Genomic DNA, 25,673 nt, shown 5'->3' on the forward strand with positions numbered 1-25,673 from the left:
GATGTGAATAAGGAGACCATCGGTCAAATCATTCAAAATGATAGATGTGTGACGACACGACAGCTTGCTGAAATGACTCGTTTGTAAATGGGTAGTGTGGTATCACTGGTACAGTCACTAGGATACAGAAAAATCAGTGCACGTTGGGTGCCTAGAGTACTGACAAGATGAAAGCTATGGGGAAGAATGTGTGCGAGGGTCTCATTAGGTCCTTTACTGAAGAATGGTTCAAAAGGCTCTGAGCACTATGGGGCTTAACTTCTGAGGTCATCAGTCCCCTAGAACTTAGAACTACGTTAACCTAACTAACCTAACGACATCACACACATCCATGCCCGATCGTAGCGGTCGCGCTGTTCCAGACTGTAGCGCCTAGAGCCGCTCGGCCACCCCGGCTGGCTTTACTGAAGAGTGGAAACAGTGTTTTTTGTCCGAACCTGAGAGTAAAACCCAGTCCATGGAGAGGCGTCATCCGGGTTCCTCTCGGAAGAACAAACCCAGACTTTCGCAAACAGCAGGCAGAAAGGTGATTGCCTCCTTCTTCTGAGATCAGAGTGGTGTCATATGCACTGCCTTTTTGGAACCTGGCTCCACAATTAACCGGGACCGTTACTGTCATTGGACAAGCTGCAACGTGCTACCAAGACCCACCGACCACAGTTTCAGGGTCAGCTCATCAGATTACACCATGACGATGCCAAACCCATACAGCCCGTATGACGTAGGAGAAAATCAGGGAAATGGGTTGGAAAATTGTTCTTCATCCTCCCTATAGTCCGGACTTGGCTCCATCTGATTTTTACTTGTTTGGTCGTCTGAAGGCCCGCCTGCGTGGTAAAACATTTGATAGTGAGAATGACCTTATTTCCTCTGTCAAGCGATGGTGTAAAAGTCAATCCCCAGAATTTTACCAAAGTGCATTTACATCATGGAAATAACTTCGGTCCAGACGCGTCACAGCTGATGGAGACTACATTGACTAGGCTCAATGTAAAGCTAAATGTTCCAAGTATATTCACAAACAATTTCATTCTCCTCTTGCAAAAAATAAAAAAAAGTTAGAGACGACTGTGCAAAACTTTTTGAACGCCCTTTGTACAACATTCAACGAAACTAAACTCGAAAAAAAAGAAAACATACAGTTATAAAATAAATTTTTTGTCTCTATAACTCGTTCTCAATCCAAGACCCCAACAGGTTATAAACATAAAATCATTAGGAATTGTAAAGAGAAATGGCCATAAATTTCTGTGGCAGCCGGCCGCTGTGGCCGAGCGGCTCTAGGTGCTTCAGTCCGGAACCGTGCTGCTGCTATGGTCGCAGGTTCGAATCCTGCTTCGGGCATGGATGTGTGTGATGTCTTCAGGTTAGTTAGGTTTAAGTAGTTCTAAGTCTAGGGGCCTGATGCCCTCAGATGTTAAGTCCCATAGTGCTCAGAGCCATTTGAACCATTTTGCTGTGACAAATACGAGAAAATAACATACGTTTTTTTATGACGTGTTTTCGGTCAAAGTCACAATCTTTACCAAAAGACTTCGCACAAACGTACTGAACACTTCCAGTACGTGGACCACATACGAACTGCTAGCGCTGCACACTCGAATCTTTAGTTGTGTTCGATCTTTTGTATCCTCGTATCTGGCAGACCTTGCGTACCGGTACACTACACATTTCAGGCGTTGTTATGAATGTATGGACAGGTCTTTTCCTCGGTTGTACATACGCAGAGGAGAGTTCTTCTGTTAATTTGGAAATAAACATTCGCTGGGAAAGTTTTCTTCTGTTGTCTCTCTGCAAAGGATCCAGGCATTGGTCATCTGCAGCAGTCCAACTTCTGTTCAGAAGAGACATCTGGTCCGGAATATTAACTTCAAATTTCGTGGAAACGTAGATGCTCACTGTTTTATGGAGTTTCTTCATTGTTATGCGCTCAGCCGCAACTGACTGGAGCCTTACGCTCAGCAGAACATATTTCTTGGTCTTCTACTGACTGAAATTAATTATTGAGTCACCAAACTGGTATAAGATAGTATCGTACAAAGATCCATCAATAGACTTTGCTGATGGAGGAACTTCTCTTAGAGTTTTCTTCAGTGTATCCACCATGGCTGTGTCCTCCCGCCAACTGCTCTGCAAGATATTTTCCTGTGAAGTAGTTGCCACAAGTTACATTTCTTCCTTTTGAAGTGTAAACTGCTGCAAGCCACAACTTCAGATTAGATTTGTCCAGTTTGTTATTCATGTGTTGTATACAGCGGCAGCGGGCTTTGCATTGACACAGCTGCTCGTCTACATTAATAAATGGTTCAAATGGCTCTGAGCACTATGGGACTCAACGTCTGAGGTCATCAGTCCCCTAGAACTTAGAACTACTTAAACCTAACTAACCTAAGGACATCACACACATCCATGCCCGAGGCAGGATTCTAACCTGCGACCATAGCAGTCACGCGGTTCTGGACTGTAGTGCCCAGAACCGCACGGCCGCCGCGGCCGGCCATTAATAACTACAATAGGTTTATAGTTCCAGCTCCAGTTGTCTACAGATGAATTCCAGTGTAGGGCAGCAGCTGCAAAGCCATTGATGTTTCGGACGAGCTTGCTTCCACTCAAATTTAAAAGTCGCATGGCATCTATGATCATATTTTCCCCCGTAGTCCGAGAGAAAATGGAGGGCCCCCACAATCGTTACCACAGAAGTGTAAGGGGGAAATTCTTTCATCCATACACACTACGTTTACGTATTATAGCTATGGCAGTTTCTAATAGAGCAATATCAACTACTCATCCTGAAAAACTTCTTGGGCTCTAATCTCTGTAAAGATTTTTGTGTTTTTTAGAATATTATTGTCTATTAACACTCACCTTGCACTGTCACCCTGTAACAAGTTTCTTGGGATTACACACGTTCTTCCAGGTGCATGGCTTGACGTAGTTCGAGTAAACACTATTCCATTAGCTGCAATTTCTTCACTTCGAACTTCCGGAAGCTGAGATGGGTGCAATCTCACCGTTTTCTTCCTCAGGTGCGAGAAGGAATTTGTGACGCAACCGCAGTCGAACCTGTTAAGCACAGAGTTATTTATATGTTGTTCAACAAATTCTGAATATTTATCTTCCAATTCTGATGATTCCCCTTGTTCTGTTTCGTGCATCTGATATGCCATGTCATCTGTATCATCATTGTCATCTTTATTATCCAACTCACCACATTCAAAAATATCTTCATCTTCAGAATCTCATCCTTATAAACTGTCTGATGAATTCAACAGCTCTCCATCCGAACGAAAACGCACCGTAATAAAGACAAACGCTAAACTCCTGCAGAGCACAATATAATCCCACATTTTATCATTATTACTACTATGCCACGACCCCAAAGGTTTGTTCTATGAGCTATTTTCGATCCCAATTTGCTTTCAAGACCAATGCTAGTGTGTCTTCTTACTGGATTGTTCTCTCTCCTGTCGGAGCCGTTTTACTGAAAGAATAATAAAAAAGGCGGTGTCTTATTACCACTGTCTAAATAACTTGAGTTATACTAATCTGAAGGTATAATTTATTCATTTGTATTATTTAATTTACCTCTTGTCTTCATCTAATAGTTCATAATGTTTTCCAGCAAATATTCATTGTTGATCATCTTAAACCGGTGATGCAATGCATCGGCCGTCATTGTCGCAGCCTTAAATGCTTACAGCAAGTTTCAGAAAATGAACCTATCTTCATTCAGTTGCATGATATCGAAATCAGATGCCTATTTATAAGCGTGATTTTGTTGCAAAGTTAATTCTAAAGCACAAGACTGATTATTCATCTTCTCACTGTACGCTTCATTGTGTGAAAGCCCTATAAGACCGGCTTTACCGATTTTTGTTGTTCATCTCATCATTATAATCGCTCAGTCTCTCTTCTCACTTTTATATTTACTGCAACAGATATTAACGACAATTCGCTAAACGGAAAGAGCGATTAAAATGGTGATACCGAGAAATAACTTATCATCAGATTATTTTTTCCTATGGTATGTGTAACACAGCTCAAATGGGAATTTACAGTTAATTTAAATTTCCATTTAAAGAGGGAACTGTGACAGGATAATGGCTAGTTACTAACAGATTTCTGGATCTGTTTCAATAAAGCTACAACGTAAACGACGGCTAATTACTGCTCTCTACCATTTTGAAAGGAAAGAGAAATAAACAATAAAAAGGAGAAAAAATCATAATTAAACCTAGATAATTCCGTTCATCAAATCCAGGAAATAATCTGAGATCATTAACGCATCACTATTAGCGTAAGGCAAACCCGCAACGTGTAATTTTGGGTTCCCATGCTGCGTACAAAACGTAATACTGAAGTCAGTCAGTAACAACATTTTCTGTGTTAGAAATTATGACAGTCTGAAAATGATTGTCTGAGTGTAAGTCACAAGATGTCTTACACTTAACAGTAATGGCGTGTTTTGCTTTACATTCCTGTGTTCCGTACTGTTACCTCGTAGATGCTTTTCTTATCGGATTTATTTAAATTTTCTGCAAAATGATTTTGATTTACATTAATGTTGTGGTGAAAACGAGCAAGATTTCCAAAATGACTACACAGGAGGAAAATAACGTAGAACTTGACGTGAACAGAACGAGTTTGCTAACATGGAAGTTGAAAATGCTGAGTTTTGGAACCCTATCTTTAATCGCCTCCCCCCATGAACCAAGGACCTTGCCGTTGGTGGGGAGGCTTGCGTGCCTCAACGATACAGATAGCCGTACCGTAGGTGCAACCACAGCGGAGGGGTATCTGTTGAGAGGGCAGACAAACGTGTGGTTCCTAAAGAGGGGCAGCAACCTTTTCAGTAGTAGCAGGGGCAACAGTTTGGATGATTGACTGATCTGGCCTTCTAACACTAACCACAATGGCCTTGCTGTTGTGGTACTGCAAACGGCTGAAAGCAAGGGGAAACTACAGCCGTAATTTTTCCCGAGGGCATGCAGCTTTACTGTATGGTTAAGTGATGATGGCGTCCTCTTGGGTAAAATATTCCGGAGGTAAAATCGTCCCCCATTCGGATCTCCGGGCGGGGACTACTCAAGAGGACGTCGTTATCAGGAGAAAGAAAACTGGTGTTCTACGGATCGGAGCGTGAAATGTCAGATCCCGTAATTGGGCACATAGATTAGAAAATTTAAAAAGGGAAATGGATAGGTTAAAGTTAGATATAGTGGAAATTAGTGAAGTTCGGTGGCAGGAGGAACAAGACTTTTGGTCAGGTGAATACAGGGTTATAAATACAAAATCAAATAGGGGTAATGCAGGAGTAGGTTTAATAATGAACAAAAAAATAGGAGTACGGGTGAGCTACTACAAACAGCATAGTGAACGCATTATTGGGGCCAAGATAGAAACGAAACCCACGCCTACTACAGTAGTAAAAGTTTATATGCCAACTAGCTCTGCAGATGACGAAGAAAATGATGAAATGTATGATGAGATAAAAGAAATTATTCAAGTAGTGAAGGGAGACGAAAATTTAATAGTCATGGGTGACTGGAATTCGAGAGTAGGAAAAGGGAGAGAAGGAAACATAGTAGGTGAATATGGATTGGGGGAGAGAAATGAAAGAAGAAGCCGGCTGGTAGAATTTTGTGCAGAGTATAAGTTAATCATAGCTAACACTTGGTTCAAGAATCATGAAAGATGGTTGTATACATGGAAGAACCCTGGAGGTACTAAAAGGTATCAGATTGATTATATAATGGTAAGACAGAGATATAGGAACCAGGTTTTAAATTGTAAGACATTTCCAGGGACAGATGTGGACTCTGACCACAATCAATTGGTTATGAACGGTAGATTAAAACTGAAGAAACTACAAAAAGGTGGGAATTTAAGGAGATGGGACCTGGATAAACTGACTAAACCAGAGGTTGTACAGAGATTCAGGGACAGCATAAGGGAACAATTGACAGGATGGGAGAAAGAAATACAGTAGAAGAGGAGTGGGTAGCATTGAGGGATGAAATAGTGAAGGCAGCGGAGGATAAAACAGGTAAAAAGACGGAGGCTGGTAGAAACCCTTGGGTAACAGAAGAAATATTGAAAATAATTAATGAAAGGAGAAAATATAAAAATGCAGTAAATGAAGCAGGCAAAAAGGAATACAGACGTCTCAAAAAAGATATCGAGAGGAAGTGCAAAATATGTAAGCAGGCGTGGCTAGACGACAAATGTAAGGATGTAGAGGCTTATCTCACTAGGGGTAAGGTAGATACTGCCTACTGGAAAATTAAAGAGACCTTTGGAGAAAGGAGAACCACTTGCATGAATATCAAGAGCTTTGATGGAAACCCAGTTCTATGCAAAGAAGGGAAAGCACAAAGGTGGAAGGAGTATATAGAGGGTCTATACAAGGGCGATGTACTAGAGGACAATATTATGGAAATGGAAGAGGATTTAAATGAAGATGATCATGGGAGATATGATACTGCGTGAAGAGTTTGACAGAGCACTGAAAGACCTGAGTCGAAACAAGGCCCCCGGAGTAGACAACATTCCATTAGAACTACTGAAAGCCTTGGGAAGCCAGTCCTGACAAAACTCTACCATCTGGTGAGGAAGATGTATGAGACAGGCGAAATACCCTCAGACTTCAAGAAGAATATAATAATTCCAATCCCAAAGAAAGCAGGTGTTGACAGATGTGAAAATTACAGATCAGTTTAATAAGTCACAGCTGCAAAATACTAACGCGAATTCTTTACAGACGAATGGAAAAATTGATAGATGCCAACCTCGGAGAAGATCAATTTGGATTCCGTAGAAATGTTGGAACACGTGAGGGAATACTGACCTTACGACTTATCTTAGAAGAAAGATTAAGGAAAGACAAACCTACGTTTCTAGCATTTGTAGACTTAGAGAAAGCTTTTGACATCGTTGATTGGAATACTGTCTTTCAAATTCTGAAGGTGGCAGGGGTAAAATACAGGGAGCGAAAGGCTATTTACAATCAGTACAGAAAGCAGATGGCAGTTATAAGAGTCGAAGGGTATGAAATGCAAGCTGTCGTTGGGAAGGGAGTGAGAAGGTTTGTAGCCTATCCCCGATGTTATTCAATCTGTATATTGAGCAAGCAGTAAAGGAAACAAAAGAAAAGTTCGGAGTAGGTATTAAAATCCAGGGAGAAGAGATAAAAACTTTGAGGTTCGCCGATGACAGTGTAATTCTGTCAGAGACAGCAAAGGACTTGGAAGAGCAGTTGAACGGAATGGACAGTGTCATGAAAGGAGGGTATAAGATGAACATCAACAAAAGCAATACGAGGATAATGGAATTGCAATCGAATTATGTCGGGTGAAGCTGAGGAAATTAGATTAGGAAATGAGACACTTAAAGTAATAAAGGAGTTTTGATATTTGTGGAACAAAATAACTGATGATGGTCGAAGTAGAGAGGATATAAAATGTAGACTGGCAATGGGAAGGAAAGCGTTTCTGAAGAAGAAAAATTTGTTAACATCGAGTATAGATTTAAATGTCAGGAAGTAGTTTCTGAAAGTATTTGTATGGAGTGTAGCCATGTATGGAAGTGAAACGTGGACGATAAATAGTTTAGACAAGAAGAGAATAGAAGCTTTCGAAATGTGGTGTTACAGAAGAATGTTGGAGGTTAGATGGGTAGATCACATAACTAATGAGGAGGTACTGAATAGAATTGGGGAGAAGAGGAGTTTGTGGCACAACTTGACTAGAAGAAGGGATCGGTTGGTAGGACATGTTCTGAGACATCGAGGGATCACCAACTTAGTATTGGAGGGCAGCGTGGAGGGTAAAAATCGTAGAGGGAGGCCAAGAGATGAATACACTAAGCAGATACAGAAGGATGTAGGCTGCAGTAGGTACTGGGAGATGAAGAAGCTTGCACAGGATAGAGTAGCATGGAGAGCTACATCAAACCAGTCTCAGGACTGAAGACCACAATAACAACAACAACATCTTCAGTCGCTGTCTGGAACTGAAGTCGATATTACGACAGATAATTTATTGTGTGAGAATGATGCTTATTTAGGTGATCATTCGCCAAGTGTAACTCTTTAGTGTGATGATAATATTTCACATAAAGTAGCCTAAATGCTTATTTGGGTGATATTTCACTTTATACGAAAATACAAATTACCAGTCAACAAAATGATCTCATTGCATTATTGTTGCAAGAGTTAAAGGCAGTCAGGGACGACATAAACACACAATTCGAGAACAATTTAGTAAAATAGAGAAAGTAGCTAAATTCAATATATTGTCATTACAGTACGATACTCTAGCAAATGATGTTTTACAAGTAAAGAAAGCAATGCAGATCATGTCTAAAGTAAAAAAAAAAAATTGAATTAAGCTGTTGTGCAGATAAAAAATAAAGTCGATACGTTTGTAGAAGGTTTGAAAGTAAAAAGCAGTTCAGTGATCAGTGCCAGCACTTTGTTGATGACTTTTCCCAATGGTTTAGGCACAAATATGCAGAAGTTGATGACAAACTAATTTCAGAACTACAGAATAGATGAAACAATCACAGCCACTATGTCCAAACGAGAGAGTGCTGGAAAATCGTTAAAATCCTAAAATTAGGACAAATAAAATTTGCGAGGCGTGTTTTTTAAGTAAGTACCGTTTGAAATTTAAAACAGATGTACTAAGATATCTCAATAATTTTATTTTTACATGAAAGCCTGTACCTTAATCTGCCTTTCTACGTAATTTCCGTCAATACTGAGGCACTTGTCATAACGTTGTACCAGTTTTTTAGTACCCTTCTCATAGGAGTCTGCCTCCTGACTTGTTAACCACCGCATCAGCACTGTTTTGACTTCATCATCGTCTTGAAGACGCTGACCACCCACTTGTTTCTTCAAGTGCAGGAACAGATGGTAGCCACCGGGTGCAAGATTGGGGCTATACGGAGGATGATCTCAAGTTTCCCACCGTAGAGATGTGATGTCTTCTGTCTGATTCGCCACATGTGGACGGGCATTGTCTTGCAGCAAAACGATGCCCTTGCTCAACTTCCATGGACTGTTGCTTTGATTCTGGTGTCACGTAGGCCACCCATGTTTAATAGCCCGTTACAGTTGGGCTTAAGAAATCATCACCGTCGTTGTGGTAGCGCTCAAGGAAAGTCAATGCACTGTCTAAACATTTGGTTTTGTGCACATCGGTCAACATTTCGATACCCAACGTGTGCACAGTTTTCGGTAATTCAAGTGCTTCGTCACAATACCATGCAAAACACTACGAGAAACATTAGGAAAGTCATCCAGCAAGGGGGAAATCGTAAAGCGTCTGTTTTCTCTCACCTTATTGTACACTTCCTGCACCAAACTTTCATTAACGACTGAAGGACGCCCACTCCGTTGTTCATCGTGCACATTTGTGCGGCCATCTTTAAATGCTCTCACCCACTTTCATACCATCCCATCACTAATAATGTTTTATCCGTTAACTGCACAGATCTGACCATAAATATTGATCGCTTTTAGGCCTTTAGCACTAAGAAGTCTTATAACAGCCCGTACTTCACAGACGTCATTACAGTCTGATTCTTCCTTTTTTACGTTGTGTACTGAGTGTTTAAGATGCCTCCGATAATCAGTTGCGTCCTTACCCACAGTTACTCATGCTATAGATCCGTGGACTATGAACGGCTCTGATTGAAAAAGAATAGCTCGATGTAGTCGTAGGGTCGAGCCGCGCACGCCTATTTTCATGTCGGGCAGCTAATTCGTTCCAAATAATAACCTAGGAGTCGATGGCGGCTGCAGTGTAACACGTGTTAAGTTCGGCTCGCGAAATTTAGTTGAATTCGAAGGTGTTCTCGCAGGTGGTGTTGTCTAGTACAAGTGGAAATCGTGTAAACAACAGTGTTCTGTGCAGTAGTGCTATTTTTTTTCTGTACTCCGCCAATATCTTCGAGAAAATGGTAAACAGAAGAGTCAACAGCAGCGCGTCCAGCAGCGGGGAAGCAGCTGCTGTGGCGGGCCTGCTCTTGGTGGAAGGTGCGGCCGCGGCTACCGGTATAGCGGAGCTTGTCCGCTCTGAGGTAAACGCTGCGCTCCGCGGTAAAAACAATCTCGATCTGATAGCAAGCACTATATCAGATACTGTAACGGCAGCGGTATTGGCCAAAATGCGTGAAACTGTTGAGGCCAATACTGCCGAAATTACAGCACTAAAAAAGTCTGTGTCTGAATACGAGAAAAAAGCACGAGAGTTGGAAGTCAAACTATCTGCCGCAACAGACGAGCTAGAACGGTACCAAAGGCGAAATAGTCTACGACTGTTTGGAGTAGCAGAAAATAAGGAAGAAGACACAGACAACCTGCTTATACAGGTTGCGCGTGAAAAATTAGGCGTTGAAGTGACCAAGGCAGACATTGACAGGAGCCATCGGGTGGGACGAGAACTATCAGGTGCTACCAAACCTCGTCCTATAATAATTAAATTTGTCTCATACCGAAAAAGGGCAGAGATCTTTACTCAGAAGAAGAAGTTAGCAAGGACAGGGCTTACAATAAGGGAAGATCTGACACACGAACGGCTAAAGATTTTAAACAGTGCCATATCCCATTTCGGTCTTCAGAATGTGTGGACTCAGGATAGCAGAGTAATCATTAAGACAGCAGATGGAAAGAAGACAGTCACAAGCATGACAGAACTGAATAGTATTAAGTGAAGCTACTCGAGCCAAAAGTGCAAACTTAACACCAAATTGTAACAGCCCTATACTCAGATATAGTCTTGTAACTGTATTAACTTTTTACTATTTTTTGTGTCTGTAGCTCTAACCATTACTTAATTGTAGTTACTGCTAATACTTTTTTCATTTTCTCAGTTTATTCTCTTCCATTCTGTAATAGTTCTATTGCAATTGTTAGTCTCTCCTTTAGTTCATTAATCACCCATCTCTTCGGTTTGAACTGTTCATAACAAAAATCACTATCAGTATCACTTAAGCAAATTTCAATCTAATTGTAGCTTCCTACAATAATCACTACCAGTATCACTTTAGTAAATTTCAATTTAATTCTAGCTTCCTACGATAATCTATTAATTATTAACCTTACTTCTCTCTGCTGGCAGCATCGGCCTCTTTAATCACTCCCCTTTCCCTTATTTCCACCCTAAGCTGTTTCAAATACGCTAATTACATTTCTCCTCTTACGACATAGGATACACAGTGACACACAGCCGTCACTATTTTGGTCATATTCTCCTTGCACCGAATACCACTAATCCATTTTCTATACTCCCGCATCCTCAGCAAATCTCTTGCAGTCGCCTTTCTTTCGGCACTCGCGGAGTCACAAACAGGGCGCGCAAAATCTCGGACACCCCTGTGTTATGTCACTTGGCGGAAGCACCGGCCAGTGCCCCTCGCGGCAGGTGGTGCCTAACAAAGGGACAAACCAGTCTGCCACCCTACTCCCGGCTGCTCAGTGGAACGCGTCAGAGCTTTTAGTAGCGCACAGCAACATCCAGTCTTTACCTGCACATTACGAAGAACTTAGCCTCCTCTTCAACCAACTTAACTACCACGTAATCCTCTTATCCGAAACGTGGTTGAAACCACACATATTCTCTGCATCTATTCATCTCCCAGGGTAGAAATTTCTTAGGGCAGACAGATCACAAAAGAGAGGTGGCGCGGTCGGCGCGTATATACGAACAGATCTCAAAGCGAAAGTCTTATGTACGTCATATCCTGCTGAAGAAAAAGAGGCTGAATTCATGTTCATTGAAATAAATATACCAAGTCGGAAATTCTTGACTGGCGTCGTGTACAAGCCGCCAAAAATAAACTCAATGAGTTATTTCCAGTCGGAATTACATTCACTTCAGTGTCAATACGAACATGTCATCGTAATGGGTGACTTGAACATAGACCTGCTAAGAGACACTCCCTCCGCAATAAACCTAAGAAGACTGTTTAGTTGCAATAGCATGAACATTCTTCCATTACAACCTACACACCATACGGCGCACAGTCATACTCTTATAGACGTAATCGCAACGAAACAGACTGACAAAGTAAGAGATGTTGGTCAAACATCGTCCCCTGGCCTCTCAGCACATGATGTAATATTCTTGGCCTACTCTGTGCAGCCCCCAAGGATCAAATCGCGTTACATAACTTCTAGGAACATGAAACGTTTTGACCTTGACGCTCTAACAGCCGATAGCTCAGAAATCTCATAGCATGAAATAATCAAAGAACCCAAAATCGACGGCAAAATTAATGAACTTGGTGATAAACTCACTGCCCTCTATGACAAACATGCACCTGTGCACACAATTCGTGTAAGAAAAACTCCTGCTCCATGGCTGACAGCTGAATTACGTCAAATGATGACTAATAGGGATGTTGCCCACAGGCGTTTCGAGGCAGATCCGAAACCCGAGCGTTTCGAATAACATAGAAAGCTACAGAACAGAGTGAAACAATGCATTCGGAATGCTAAAAACAGGCACGCTCGCTCCCTTGTATGCAGCGATCTGACACCCACGACTCTATGGAAGAATCTCCGTAGCTTAGGGGTCGGAAAGGCAAAATCGGAAACTACTTTTCATGTGTCAGCTAACGAACTAAATAAATTCTTCTCTACACCTCTGAATACCCGCACGGCTGATAAATACCGTCCACAAGAATCCCCAAACAGGATAACTAACAACGATACCTTCCATCTAAAACATGTAACAACAAATACGGTAAGAAAAGCAATAATGAGAATATCTTCTGATGCAATAGGCAACGACAGTATCGGTATAACCATGATTATGGATGTTGCCGATATCTTAGTACCTGTCTTAACTGTCATACTTAATTTTTCCCTCGTGAACGGAATATATCCCACAGCATGGAAAAGAAGCATAATTTGACCCATCCCTAAGATCGAAAACCCGCAACTGCCTAGTGATTACCGACCAATTAGCATACTGCCTGCTGTTTCCAAAGCACTTGAATATATTGTTCATGACCAAATTACTGAACACTTGCATGAATTCAGGCTATATGACAAATTTCAATCCGGTTTCTGTAAACATCACAGCACAAACACTGCTCTAATTAAAGTAACTGATGACCTGAAATATGCCATCGACAATCGAAAGGCAACAATATTGACGCTACTGGACTTCAGCAAAGCTTTTGACACTGTTAACTTTGACATATTGCTCAGAAAAATGCAACAGCTTAATTTCTCTGATAGTGCAATGAGATGGTTTGAAAGCTACTTAAAAGACAGACAGCAATGTGTTGTCTGCGTAAATGAAAAATTTTCCTGGAAACATTTTTCCTCAGGAGTGCCACAAGGATCAGTCTTAGGACCACTTTTGTTTTCTTTACATGTCAACGATATTTCGTCGGTTCTGTCCTCCTGTAAATATCATTTCTATGCCGACGACCTCCAGCTCTACCTAAGAGTCAGACCTGAAGATGTAAACACTGCAATAGCTCAGATGAATGATGATCTGTCTTCAGTAGTGACATGGGCGAAAAACCTGGCGCTTAAACTAAATGCAAAAAAGACGCAAGTAATCTTAATAGCCCATCAGAAATTCATAAGTTCAGATTTCCGCGAACGGCTACCTCCTATTCTGCTAGACGGTACTCCAATACCATATCAGAAAACAGTGAAGAACTTGGGTGTAACTTTGGATGAGCATCTCAACTGGGCGGAGAATACAGTCGCAGTGTGCCAAAAGACGTCTGCTTGTCTCTATGCTCTCAAAAAGTTTCGGAACATATTTCCACAGGACTTGAAACGCCAGCTCGTGTAAGCACTCGTTCTACCGAAACTCCACTATTGTGATGTGATTCAACAAGGCATGAGTAGTGAAAACAAAAGACGGCTAGAGCTAACCATGAATGCCTGTGTGCGTTACACCTGCAACATTCGCCGATATGATCATGTTAGTGCTTCATACTCCGAGCTAGGGTGGCTGCAGCCGGACAAATTGCGTGACTACCACACTCTATGTCTACTTCACCGACTCCTCGTCGCGCAAGCACCCCATTACCTTGCTTCAGAGATTAAAAACCTGTCATGCCATGATAATCGAAACACGAGGTCACTCTTATTTGGTATCCTGACTGTGCCCACTCACAAAACAAAAAGTTTTGCAAACTCCTTCTCAGTTGCCGCTGTGCGTCTCTGGAACAAACTGCCCCTTACCTTGCGCAAAATTCAATCTCCTGCTGCTTTTAAGAAGAAGTTGAAGCATTTCCTACTATCATCCTCATAAAGTTCTTCACAAAGTTAATGTACAAGGCCAATCCTCTCATCTGTCAAATAGCAAAGCTAGCGTCTCCTATCTTGCTCCTGAGATGCCTTAATCTTCATCTATCTCTGTTAGCCACGCAATCTTCTTTTCCTTTATATTTCCTTAATTATGTTTCATCATGTCTCTCTATTCTTCTCCTCCCTTCACAATGAGTCTCCCTCTTACTCCGTGCTGCCAGGACACCTATCTGAAATCTGTCTCTTCAATAATGTCTAATTAAAACAGTACTTATGATCTACGAATATAAACTCTATATGTATGTATTTTTCCAGGTGTACCTTTCTAATCGTTTATTTCACTTTTTGTACTTGATGTGGTTTAACATGCCTACTAAAACAGATGAATGTGAAATAAGTAGAACGTCTGGTTAGATGTAAGAGAGGGCCTGATGGCCCTAATCTTGCCATGTTAAATAAATAAATAAATAAATAAAGAAAATGAAAATATCTTATGTATTGGCTAGAATTTGGAGTTAATAAAATACATAGAAACACAAAATAAAAGTTAAATGTATAGTTTAATAACAAGTATTGTGTTGTAAGGTCTGTATTTTATGCAGACGACCGAGAAATAAGTTTAATAATATTTATTCAAGTAAGGCTGGCTGCCGGCCGGTGTGGCCGTGCGGTTAAAGGCGCTTCAGTCTGGAACCGCGTGACTGCTACGGTCGCAGGTTCGAATCCTGCCTCGGGCATGGATGTGTGTGATGTCCTTAGGTTAGTTAGGTTTAAGTACTAAGTTCTAGGGGAATGATGACCACAGCAGTTAAGTCCCATAGTGCTCAGAGCCATTTGAACAATTTTTAAGGCTGGCTGGCTGGCTGTGCGCGCTATGGAACTTAACTTCTGAGGTCATCAGTCCCCTAACCTAAGAACATCACAAACATCCAACCCCGAGGCAGGATTCGAACCTACGACCGTAGCGGTCGCGCGGTTCCAGACGCTCGGTCACCCTGGTCGGCTTATTCAAGAAAGGACATCTCAAACAAAAGCGAAGTGGTCCTATGACATTCAATTACAATAAAGATAAAAAGACACTTATGAAATGCAGTAAAGTTACGCTGAAAACGATACGAGTATGGCTGCAAAATCCCCAAACTAAATAGTCATCAAAGACTTACTAAAACTAAATTCATTTCGTGCTCACGATAAATTAAAGATTCACTAGCTCAAAATAGTTCTGATGATTCACAAATTAACACTCGCGATACAAAGAATAATAACTCATACTCTGCCTATTTTCAGTTCCGTAAATCAAGCGGAAAAATTTAGGAGTCCTCCTATGGGTCTCATTCAGACCTCTGGAAATATAAGGTCCCTTCCAAAGTTCGAGTATGGTAGCGGCTTTTCACCGTCCAAATACAGTCATCTACACTACTGGCCATTGAAATTGCTACACCAAGAAGAAATGCAAATGACAGTCGGGTATTCATTGGACAAATATATTATACTAGAATTGACATGTGATTACATTTTCACGCAATTTGGGTGCATGTATCCTGAAAAATCAGTACCCAGCACCTCTGGCCTTAATAATGGCCTTGATACGCCTGGGCGTTGAGTCAAACAGAGCTTGGATGGCGTGTACAGGTACAGCTGCCCATGCAGCTTCTACACGATACCACAGTTCATCAAGAGTAGTGACTGGCGTATTGTGATGAGCCAGTTGCTCGGCCACTATTGACCAGACGTTTTCAGTTGGTGACACATCTGGAGAATGTGCTGGCCAGGGCAGCAGTCGAACATTTTCTGCATCCAGAAAAGCCCGTACAGGACCTGCAACATGCGGTCGTTCATTATCCTGCTGAAATGTAGAGTTTCGCAGGGATCGAATGAAGGGTAGAGCCACGGCTCGTAACACATCTGAAATGTAACATCCACTGTTCAAAGTGCCGTCAATGCAAACAAGAGGTGACCAAGACGTGTAACCAGTGGCACTCCATTCCATCACACCGGGTGATACGCCAGTATGGCGATGACGAATACACGCTTCCAATGTGCGTTCACCGCGATGTCGCCAAACACGGATGCGACCATCATGAGGCTATAACAGAACCTGCATTCATCCAATAAAATGACGTTTTGCCATTCGTGCACCCAAGTTCGTCGTGGAGTACATGATCGCAGGCGCTCCTGCAGCATCAAGGGTAACCGCAGCCATGGTCTCCGAGCTGATAGTCCATGCTGCTGCAAAAGTCGTCGAACTGTTCGTGCAGATGGTTGCTGTCTTGCTAACGTCCCCAACTGTTGACTCACGGATCGAGACGTGGCTGCACGATCCGTTACAGCCATGCGGATAAGATGCCTGTCATCTCGACTGCTAGTGATACATGGCAGTTGGGATCCAGCACGGCATTCCGTATTAAGCTCCTGAACCCACCAATTATATATTCTGCTAACAGTCGTTGGATCTTGACCAACGCGAGCAGCAATGTCGCGATACGATAAACCTCAATAGCGATAGGCTACAATCGGACGTTTATCAAAGTCGGAAACGTGATGGTACGCATTTCTCCTCCTTACACGAGGCATCACAGCAACTTTTCAACAGTCAACGCCGGTAAACTGCTTTTTCTGTATGAGAAATCGGTTAGAAATTTTCCTCATGTCAGCACGTTGTAGGTGTCGCCACCGGTGGCAACCTTGTGTGAATGCTCTGAAGAGCTAATCATTTGCGTATCACAGCATCTTCTTCATGTTCATTAAATTTCGCGTCTGTAGCACGTCATCTTCGTGGTGTAGCAATTTTAATGGCCTGTAGTGTATATGACTGATTCTTGCATTTTAGTCTAGACAGATCTGCCTTGTTCCAGAACTCGCCACAAAGTGTCTCAAATCGCTCCCTTGAGCTCTTCACTCGACAAATCCCAGTCTCCCGTAGTGTTCCACTGCTAATTCTTTTGCAACTGGTAGAAGGTCATCCCCACCAAAACGGCGCCGTCCTTAAGCCCTACAGACATGATGAGATTCAGCATGACCACTTTTCGGGACTAAACTAATATATCACAACAAGAGTTAAATAGAAGCGTCGTCATAATAGTTCGGATACATTCACATCATTTACAAATTTAAGTAATTGTTGGTTCGTAAATAAATAGACCAGTATTCTTGCGCAAGTGCGCTCACGTTTAATGACTACAAATTATCGCTAAATATTATGTAAGCATTTATTTATGCCCTCTTGACACAGGTGTTTTTTGGTTCTCTATTTAGCTGTGGTGTCCTCTACCACTCACGATTGAGCACTTTTAAATTAGCGCAGTATTTTAATAGCACTTGAAACCAACACTTAAATAAAGTTACTGGCACAAAAGAAAATTATTAATTAAATACAAACACAAGTATGACAAAATATGACTTACTCACGCTGCATTGATTTGCCGTGTGAAGGTGGAGAAAAAGGTGTTATGACAAACATTTGCATAATAAAAAAGGTGTAAAAGACGTCATAAATGAAATAGATACAGCTAAGTAGCTTTCAGGGATGATGCAGTGCTATCATCTGAGATAACGTTTGTTGAAATAGTATGAAGCAAATAAAAGTTGTTCATTCCGAATATCATTGTGAAAATGTTTTTTTGCTGTGGGATATTAACTTCTCTTGTTTCAGAAATAACGAGATATTGTTGTGTCATTGGGTGCGACTTATTGGGTCAATGGATGTATTCAGATTTGCATTAATATTTTGTGGGTGTTAGTTTGGAATCTGAAAGAGTTGTAACTTGGTCACCTTATGAGTATCTTACAGGCCGCCATTTCCTGCAGCATACTCTACACAAAAGCTATACGAGCGTCAGGCGTCCAAATTCCCAGCTCTGGGATTTACCCGCTTCCGGCGACGCGCTCATTGTCTCTGCACGTGGCTGACCGGAAACATTCAACTACCCGGGGTGTCTCAACACCACAGAGACTTCAGGCCTGCGCGCACACTTGTGACGTCACATACTGATGGCCGGATCTGTATCGGAACGCTCCTTTTAAGCACTCTGCAGCTATATGAACTTTACGAGTTTCAGAGCTGAGACCGCACAGGGATTCTCGTGCTTTCCTCTTCTACATGCCCTTGTAATGGAAGTATGGAAATTTATATCACTGCACAAAGTAACTGAACAGAACTGCCCTATGATATTTCAAGATGTAAAATTATTTTGACGATTTGCCTTAAATACGCGTTTCTAGGCTCGAATACAAACTGTAATTTTAATTTCTTTCTTTTACCTCAGGAGCTATGTTTTCTTGCAGTAAAAAATCGGCAATAGGCAATAACAAGCATACGTTTTCGGTTTTAAATAAAGCAGCTGGAGCTCCTACAGAATTTAAGAATTTGTTTCCCTGGCTATTTTCGTAAATTTTCCTCTCCACTTCAAAATTTGCTGACCACACACGAAACTCAAATCAATCGAGGAAATGGCGCACCTCCTGATGTAATGTTTAATAAATCAAAAACCCTGAAAAAATATTTTATTTCCCTGTTCCTCCAGAACTTTAGAACCTTAAACATGAAAAGATTGTTTCTCCTATATCCTAGACTGAAATTCGTGTCACAGAGTGCTGTTAATTTAATCACAATGCACTTACAACGAAATGCTGTTTTCTATACTGCGTAATCTGTCGAACACTTAATTCATTAAAGCAATTTTCTAAGGTAGTTTACTCATATTGAAATTATTTCCGAATAGCTGTGTATGTAAAACTGAACAAAATCATTCTGTAGCTCTTCCAAATAAAAGTACTGGAAACTAAATAATTTGGTAGGAATGACAAGGAATACCAAACATTTTCGAGCCACACGAATTAATATAACTATTCTGTGTGACAACAGTTGCTTCATATTAACCTCGCAGAAATGGTCCAGAATTAAGAAAAAAATTATACTTGTACATGATACATAACTGCTTTTAAAAACAATTGGCAAATGTGGTACAATAGAAACAAATAACACGCTATAATTTTTTTGTTATTTACTTACACTTGAATGATGCGTAGACACAAATTCCTGTCTGGGAATATTTGCAATCCAGCGATTTGTCAACTTCATACATTTGGGAAATCGAAACATGTGCACTTTCATGCCTTTTTGGGATTTATAATTTCCCTGGCAAAAGGGAACGCAGCACTTGTATCCCATACTTCGAAGAACTGTAAGCGAATACTTTATGAAATGTATATCACTTTCACGTGGCACACACTTTCAACACAACATACACGCCAACAGGACTGCCGACTACAGATAAGATGGCCAACAGTTTGTGACGTCACGGGCCAGTATGGCCGCTGAGCGTAGGCCTTGTATCTAGAAGGCTTTGGCTGTCTACGCCGCTCCCTGAGCCCTCTTGCACGCTTGCGTTCTGACATGGTTCAAATTCACCTTATCTCTTAGCAGTTCTAGGCGATCGATAAGCTCCCCAACATATCCTAACGTTACACCATACAACGTATGGTAACGACTCAAATTCTAATAACCTGTCGCCAGTTTGTAACCCACAGTTCTTTTTTCTTTCTATTTTCTTCTTTCTCCTCTTTTGCTTGAACAGAGTTTAATTCAGCGCAATCAATCCCGGGTCTTAACAGCCAAAATTGCGAGGCCGCGAGCCGGCGCCGAATTATAATTCTAGCCCGGCCTTATCACTGTCGCTCTAGAAGAATGTGTAAGGAATACACTTGTTGCACTCACTAATCATGCCAGACTTATAAAAAACACATACGTCAAAAGTTAACTCATGTTCAGAAATATTTAGTTGGAGAAACAGTGCTAGTCAAATCTCACCCTAAATCGTCCACTTTACCTAACAGAAGTATCAAACGGAAATTACTCTACACAGAACCCTATCGAGCATTCAACACATCACACCGAGATAGTTATCTTTTGGTCTTTTGTAAATATGATTAGTGGCGGTCCGCATGAAACCAATCAGAAGACTGATGACAATAAATAAATAAATATAAAATTAAAGGATTTTACTGTCACCTGGATCTGAAACGATGTCTGCATGTGTAGCGGTAATGATCTTGTTCTCTCATTTGAGAAAGCATTTGACGTACTAAAGTCTTTTACAAATGACAGACGTAAAAACTGAAGTAAACAAAGAACGTAACCTACACTTTTATATTGCGAATTTTAGATTAATCAAATATGTGTAAGAAAGGCACAAAGGAATATATCACTGCTTGATCCTGCTGTAATATGCATAGATTTTGTTGAATGTAGCAACTACTGCTTTTTTTACGGAACAAATTACTATGAAACGAGAGGTCTATTACACCTGTAAAGGTATTACATTACAATTCGTCTTACTGTAGGTACAGTGTGCTTCAATGTAGAATTATCATAAAACTAAGATAGTATTGAGGCGTCGAACTGGAAAGTGTATTTATGAAAGTGCTCATGATTTCTTGAGACGTATGTGTGTGTGTTTGTGTGTGTCACAGGTTCATTAACTCTAATTAGATAAATACTTCTAAATAATGGTGGATGGTCGAATATTTCAATATGAAACTGTACGTATGCTAAGACGCAATGGACCTTAGTTTGTGCTATTTTTTATTTTCTGTTTGCTTTCCGTGTATTTTCGCATGTACGCATGTCTTTGAACTGCTGTGTGCAGATGTTGGTACTCCATGGTGTAGGGAATACCTGTTGTCCAAACTATAAATAATGACGTACCAGCGAAGTAGAAAACTTTAAACCAAAATCGGCATAACCTGACCTGAATATTTGATCATTAACTTGAAAGGCCGCTGTAAACATTCTTGTTCAGGATAAGGAGAAGATTGAGAAACAGATGTGAAATACTAACTTCTGTGTGCAAATACAATGGAAATACACTCCTGGAAATGGAAAAAAGAACACATTGACACCGGTGTGTCAGACCCACCATACTTGCTCCGGACACTGCGAGAGGGCTGTACAAGCAATGATCACACGCACGGCACAGCGGACACACCAGGAACCGCGGTGTTGGCCGTCGAATGGCGCTAGCTGCGCAGCATTTGTGCACCGCCGCCGTCAGTGTCAGCCAGTTTGCCGTGGCATACGGAGCTCCATCGCAGTCTTTAACACTGGTAGCATGCCGCGACAGCGTGGACGTGAACCGTATTTGCAGTTGACGGACTTTGAGCGAGGGCGTATAGTGGGCATGCGGGAGGCCGGGTGGACGTACCGCCGAATTGCTCAACACGTGGGGCGTGAGGTCTCCACAGTACATCGATGTTGTAGCCAGTGGTCGGCGGAAGGTGCACGTGCCCGTCGACCTGGGACCGGACCGCATCGACGCACGGATGCACGCCAAGACCGTAAGATCCTACGCAGTGCCGTAGGGGACCGCACCGCCACTTCCCAGCAAATTAGGGACACTGTTGCTCCTGGGGTATCGGCGAGGACCATTCGCAACCGTCTCCATGAAGCTGGGCTACGGTCCCGCACACCGTTAGGCCGTCTTCCGTTCACGCCCCAACATCGTGCAGCCCGCCTCCAGTGGTGCCGCGACAGGCGTGAATGGAGGGACGAATGGAGACGTGTCGTCTTCAGCGATGAGAGTCGCTTCTGCCTTGGTGCCAATGATGGTCGTATGCGTGTTTGGCGCCGTGCAGGTGAGCGCCACATTCAGGACAGCATACGACCGAGGCACACAGGGCCAACACCCGGCATCATGGTGTGGGGAGCGATCTCCTACACTGGCCGTACACCACTGGTGATCGTCGAGGGGACACTGAATAGTGCACGGTACATCCAAACCGTCATCGAACCCATCGTTCTACCATTCCTAGACCGGCAAGGGAACTTGCTGATCCAACAGGACAATGCACGTCCGCATGTATCCCGTGCCACCCAACGTGCTCTAGAAGGTGTAAGTCAACTACCCTGGCCACCAAGATCTCCGGATCTGTCCCCCATTGAGCATGTTTGGGACTGGATGAAGCGTCGTCTCACGCGGTCTGCACGTCCAGCACGAACGCTGGTCCAACTGAGGCGCCAGGTGGAAATGGCATGGCAAGCCGTTCCACAGGACTACATCCAGCATCTCTACGATCGTCTCCATGGGAGGATAGCAGCCTGCATTGCTGCGAAAGGTGGATATACACTGTACTAGTGCCGACATTGTGCATGCTCTGTTGCCTGTGTCTATGTGCCTGTGGTTCTGTCAGTGTGATCATGTGATGTATCTGACCCCAGGAATGTGTCAATAAAGTTTCCCCTTCCTGGGACAATGAATTCACGGTGTTCTTATTTCAATTTCCAGGAGTGTATGTTTGATATCATGAGTAATAGCGACGTCCACAGGGACGAGTTGCAACTTAAACTATGTAACGTAAATGACAAGGCCCTGAAGCAGAAACTTTTGACTTAAGTTACAGTGAAGTTATAACATCTTCAAATAAAGGACCATTAACTGAGTGTGGGCTGAGGTGAAGAACCTACGACAGGTTACAAGGACGTAACGAAAGTCATGGGATACCTCTTAATGTCGTGTCGGACTTGCTTTCGCCTGGTGTAGTGCATGGCATCCGATCAACAATTCATTGGACGTCCTGTGCAGAAATATGGAACCATGTTGTCTCTATAGCTTTAGATTAGAGATTAGATTACATTAGTACATGTTCCATAGATCATGAATACGACACTTGGTAATGATGTGGAACGTGTCAGGTTAATAAAGGTGTCTATGCAAGATATTACATTACACAAAATATTAGATGACACTTAATATTTTTAAATTTTTTGTGGGGGTTGGGGAAATTACCCACTTAGTAGGCCTATATCCAAAAATTCATCTAATGAGCAGGAGTTGCCATTAAGGAATTCTTCTAATTTCCTTTTCAATGCTAAATAACTATCTGTCAGACTTTTGATGCTATTAGGTAGGTAACCAAAGACTTTTATGGCAGCATAATTTACCCCCTTCTGAGCCAAAGTTAGATTTAACCTTGAGTAGTGAAGATCATCCTTTCTCCTAGTGTTGTAACCATGCACACTACTATTACTTTTGAATTCGTTCGGATTGTTAATAACAGGTCTCATAAGTGAATATATTGTGAGTCTACAGTGAAGATCTGTAGCTCTTTAAATAAGTGTCTGCACGATGATCTTGGATGAGCTCCAGCAATTATTCTGATTACACGGTTTTGTGTGATGAACACTCTTTTACTCAATGATGAGTTACCCCAGAATATGATGCCATACGAAAGCTGAGAATGAAAATAGGCATGGTAAGCTAATTTACTGAGATGTATATCGCCAAAATTTGCAATGACCCTAATAGCATAACTAGCTGCACTCAAACGCTTCAGCAGATCATCAGTGTGTTTTTTCCAGTTCAACCCCTCATCAACGCATACACCTAGAAATTTGAATATTCTACCTTAGCTACCGATTTCTGATCGAAGTCTACATTTATTAATGATGTCATTCCATTTACTGTGTGGAACTGTATATACTGTGTTTTGTCAAAGTTTAATGAGAGCCCATTCGCAAAGAACCACTTAATGAATTTCTGAAAAACATCGTTTACAATTACACCAGTTAATCCTTGTCTGTTCGGTGTGATAGCTATACTTGTATCATCGGCAAAAAGTACCAGCTTTGCATCTCCGTGAATGTATAATGGCAAGTCATAAATATATATTAAGAACAGCAGAGGGCCCAAGACCGAACCCCATTCTTGATTGTTCCTCAGTTTGAGAAACCACCAGTTTTTTGCATATTATGTGAACTGCTTATTTCAACTTCCTGCACTCTTCCAGTTAGGTATGATTTAAACCATTTGAGCACTGTCCCATTTATACCACAGTACTTGAGCTTATCTAGAAGTATTCCATGATTTACACAATCAAAAGCCTTTGATAGATCACAAAAAATCCCAACGGGTGACTTCCGGTTACTCAGAGCATTTAATATTTCATTAGTGAAAGTATATATAGCATTTTCCGTTGAAAAACCCTTCCGCCCATAATTGCTAAAATATCTAACTCACGAACTGACCTCTAGATCATGTTCCATAAATGTTCAAAAGGATTCATGTCGGACCATCTGGATGGCCAAGTTATTCGCTCGAACTGTCCCGAATGTTCTTCAAAAAAACCGCAAGGAGCTGTGGACCGTTGACATGATGCATTGTCTTCCACAAACGTTCTATCGTTGTTTGGGAACCTGAAGTCCATGACAGCCTGCAACTGGTGTGCAGAGAGCCGAACATAACTATTTACAGTCAGTGACCTTTCAGTTGGGCCAGAGCACCCAGCTCACACCATTATGGAGCCACCACCAGCTTTCAAAGTGCTTTGTTGACCACTTGGGTCCATGGTTTGTGGCGTCTGCGTCAGACTCGAACCCTGCCATCACCTCTTACCAACTGAAATCGAGATTCATCTGACCAGGCCTCGTTTTTCCTGTCGTTTAGCATCCAACCAATATGTTCACGAGCCCAAGACAGATGATGTCATGCTTTTAGCAAAGGCCCTCGCGTCGGTCGTCTGCTGCCATAGCCCATTAACGCCAAATTTCACAGCACTGTCCTAAAGGATACGTTGTTGTACGATCCATATTGATTTCTGCTATTATTTAGTGGATTGTCGCTTGTCGTTTAGCACTGACAACTCTACGCAAACGCTCTTCTCTCGATAGTTAAATGAAGGCCGTCGATCACTGCGTTTTGAGTGGTGAGATGTTTGAAATTAGGCGTTCTCTGAACGCTCTTGACACTCTAGATATCGGTATGGATGTCGGAATACTGGGTTCCCTAACGGTTTCTTAAATAGAATCTTTTATGCGTCTAGCTCGAGCTATCATTCTGCATTCAGAGATTAATACGCGTCGAGCGCCCATAAGCACGTCGGAAACCTATTCACCTGAATCGCGTGAGTACAAACGACGGTTCCAATGCATTACCCTTTTATACCTTGTGTACACAATACTACCGCCATCTTTATATGCGCATATCGTTATCCAATGACTTTTAACGCCTCAGTGTGAAGTACAGGTTAAAACCTGAATTTGTCAAGCTTTACGAAATGTAAACTAAAAATATCACCTACACGGACGCCTAAGAACAGGGCAAACACTTTGCTTACCTGGACTTGATCTGGTGAGCATCTGGCTGGGTGTGGTTTAATGTGTAGGAAAGAGATGTACTTGGAAAATTGCTCTGAGAACCATGCGATTTAATTTCTGAGGTCGGTAGTCCCCTAGAACTTAGAAATGCTTAAACTTAACTAAGGACATCACACACATCCGTGCCCGAGGCAGGAGTCGAACCTGCGACCGTAGCGGTCGCGTGGTTCCAGACTGTAGCGCCTATAACCGCTTGGAATTTCTTGAAAGGCATTCCATATAGATGCTATCGCACGATCA

This window comes from Schistocerca serialis, chromosome 2 (genome assembly GCF_023864345.2).
Source record: "Schistocerca serialis cubense isolate TAMUIC-IGC-003099 chromosome 2, iqSchSeri2.2, whole genome shotgun sequence".
Taxonomy (NCBI): domain Eukaryota; kingdom Metazoa; phylum Arthropoda; class Insecta; order Orthoptera; family Acrididae; genus Schistocerca; species Schistocerca serialis.